Raw genomic sequence first — 3,329 nt, 5'->3', positions numbered from 1 at the left:
CGGGAGATGGAGGTTTCGGTGAGCCGAGATTATGCCACTGCACTCCAGCCTGGGCAACAGAGTGAGACTCTGTCTCAAAAAAAAAAAAAAAGCAGTCACAAAAAGACAAATACTGTATGGTTCCACTTATATGAGAAGGATCAGGGAGTTATTGTTTAATGAGTGCAGTTTCAGTTTGGGAAAATGAAAACGTTCTGGAGATGGATGGTGGGGATGGTTGCATAAGAATGTTTAAACCACTGAACTGAACACTTAAAAATAGTTTGGACAAATTTTGTTATGTGTATGTTACTAAACTTAAAACAAACAAAACAAAACAAAACCCTCTGTGTTTGCTCTTAGGGTAGTGGACTGCCAGAGGAATCTGTGAGCAGGGGGAGGCTTTAAGGGACAGCGATTATCTAGGGGGGTGGAATCTGGAGGACGAGGCGGGGTGGGATACGGGTTTGCCCACAGATGGGTCAGGGCTGAGAGAGGGGAGTCCAAGCAGATTCAGAGGCCTGAGCTGCAGAGTGGATGGATGGTGGTCGTCTTTGTTGAGATGGAGGGCTCGTGGGGAGAAGGTGAGGGGGATAGAGGGTCCTGTTCTGGCCTCATCAAATTTGAGGCATCTGTGTGACATCGCTTGGAACAATCTGAGTGTGGTGTTGGGGTAGGGGTTGGAGCAGACAGTCCTAATGTGGGTGCTGTCATCCAGTAGTAGATCAATGGTATGTGTAGCTTTGGGCATGTGTGAGATGCTCAAGGGGCAAGGGTCAATGGAGAAAAGAGGCCAGGCCTGGGTAGCCTGACCTGCAGTAGCCAGGGAGGGAAGGCAGCCCCAGCTGGGGAGGCCGAGGGAGGCTGAGCCGGGAAACGGCTTCAGGAGCCAGGCAGTGATAATCCAGGGAGACATGGCCCGGGAAGGGACTGAGTTGCAGCCATGCTAAGGCTCCTGGTAACCAGGATAATGGCAGGCAGGAGGGAGAGGGAAGCATACAAATGGATGTGCCTTTACAAACAAGGGGAGTGCAGCCTTGGAGGGAAGTGTGGAAGACGAGGGATGCTCTGGACAGGGCTCTGAGGTCCCCCGAGGAGACTGGAACTGGCCAAGAGGGAGAACTGGCTGAGAAGGTTCTCAGGTGGATCCCAGGAGCATGAGGGTCCCACAAGTGCCCTGAGGGGGGTTCCCTGGGGAGTGGGGTGAGACCAGTGCCTGATGCGAGTGGGTTCAGGAGCCTTCCTCCCTGCTCTGGAGGGGAGGGGGAGAGCCTGGAATGCTGGAAGGATGTGCATTTGCTGGAGGGATGTGAGAAGGTCTGGCCTCATACAGCAGGGGTTGGACCAAGACTCTGAGGGGTTGGGGACTGGGAGCAGGGTGAGGGGACCCCCGCAGACAACCTTGGTTTTCCAGCAAAGCAGGCTAAGGTCATGTTGGAAACATGCCGGGCAGAGCAAATCCCACCCTGGCAGCCACAGTGTGCGGCAGGGCGGGGACCCAGGGCCTCTGACGCCGGCGCGGGCGCCCAGCGGGCACAAAGGAGCCGGCACAGGAGGTCGGGTTTCATGTCAGTGTGGGGAAGGGGAGGTATTCCTCTCCTCCAGGCACTTAGCAGGCGCTGGCTGGCCCTCAACTCAGGGTCAGGCTGGGGCTAACAGGAGGGGCCGTCATTATCGACCAGGGCGTCTGTCTCCCCTTCGATTGGGGGCCGATAAGGCAGGCGCCCAGATTGGGGGCTGAGAAGCACATTCCTGGGAGGCCAGGAGCCTGGGGTGGGTGGGGGAGGCCAGCCAGGGCTGGGAGGGAGCACGGCAGGACATCCAGGGAGCAGCGGCTGGGTCCACTGAAGAAGCTCCCTTTCCAGAGCCCCAGGATATGCTCAAATGGGGAAACTAAGGCATATAAAGAAGCAGAACGGGCCTGGGGCAGACCTCCATTCTTTTTTGTCCAGTCTGAGGCCCAGAACAGGCCACTCTGGAAACACTAGGTCCACTTCTCCTTGGACCCTTGAGCCCCTCCACATAATTCTTTATGGAGAGAAGCCCTGGGTATCCCCAAGTTCCCAGGGTCCTAGTGAAGAAGTGCCTTACATTAACCTCAGGGTGGCAGACCTGCCGGCTGGGCCAGCCTTCTTTCTCCTGTGCTGAGGACGCTGGATGGGCGGGGGACCTGTGGGGTAAGGTGACAATGGGCTCTGCTCCCCATGCCACCTCTCTGGCATTGTGACCCTTCCTGCTGACTCCCAGAGGACACCTAGATCTCCTATCCAGGCCCTCTCAGTGTCTGTAGACAGGAGAGCACCCTCTGTATACTCACCGCACCCAGCTTCTCCCCTGACTGGCCTCACACACTAGGAGGGGCCATCCTCAGCCCCCAAGCCTGGAGTCAGCTCTGTACCCAAAGCCCCATGTTGCACGTTTTTTTTGTTTGTTTTTTGTTTTTTTCTAGAGACAGGGTCTTGCTCTGTTGCCCAGACTGGAGAGTCGTGGTGTGATCACAGCTCACTGCAGCCTCAACTTCCTGCTCTCAAGTGATCCTCCTGCCTCAACCTCCCAAGTAGCTGCGACAACAGGCATATGCCACCATGTCCCGCTAATTTTTAAATTTTTTTTTGTAGAGATGGCATCTCACTGTGTTTTGCTCAGGCTGGTCTCAAACCCCTGTCCTCAAGCAATCGTCCCTTGGATTCCCAAAGTGCTGGGATTACAGGCGTGAGCCACCATGCCCGGCCCCCTATGTCACACATGACACTCCCATGGAACTCTCTAGGCCTTTCCCTTCTCTCCTATGCCTCATCACCACCACTAACTCTTATTCAGGCTTCTGGTTCTCTAATACTGTCCCAGCTCTCTAAACTATTCATTCTGTTAAAAAAAAAAAAAAAAAAAAAAGAGGAGGAAGGCTGGGTGTGGTGGCTCATGCCTATAGTCCTAGTACTTTGGGGGCTGAGGAAGGCGGATTGCCTGAGCTCAGGAGTTCAAGACCAGCCTGGGCAACATACAGAAACCCCATCTCTACAAAAAATACGAAAATTAGCCAGACGTGCTGATGCATGCCTGTAGCCCCAACTGGGAAGGCAGGGAGAGCCAGGGGGCTGAGGCGAGAGGATCCTTGAGCCGGGGAGGTCGAGGCTGCAGTGAGCAGAGATTGCACCACTGCACTCCAGCCTGGGTGACAGACTGAGACCCTGACTCTTAAAAATATATATTTTTAAAAATATGTTTCCTGGCTGGGCACATTGGCTCATGCCTGTAATCCCAGCAGTTTGGGAGGCCAAGACAGGCAGATCACCTGAGGTAAGGAGTTGGAGACCAGCCTGGCCAACATGGTAAAACCCCGTCTCTATTAA

Source organism: Colobus angolensis, unplaced genomic scaffold, assembly GCF_000951035.1.
Source record: "Colobus angolensis palliatus isolate OR3802 unplaced genomic scaffold, Cang.pa_1.0 Scaffold527, whole genome shotgun sequence".
In the NCBI taxonomy this organism is placed as follows: domain Eukaryota; kingdom Metazoa; phylum Chordata; class Mammalia; order Primates; family Cercopithecidae; genus Colobus; species Colobus angolensis.
This window is presented reverse-complemented; position numbering follows the sequence as displayed.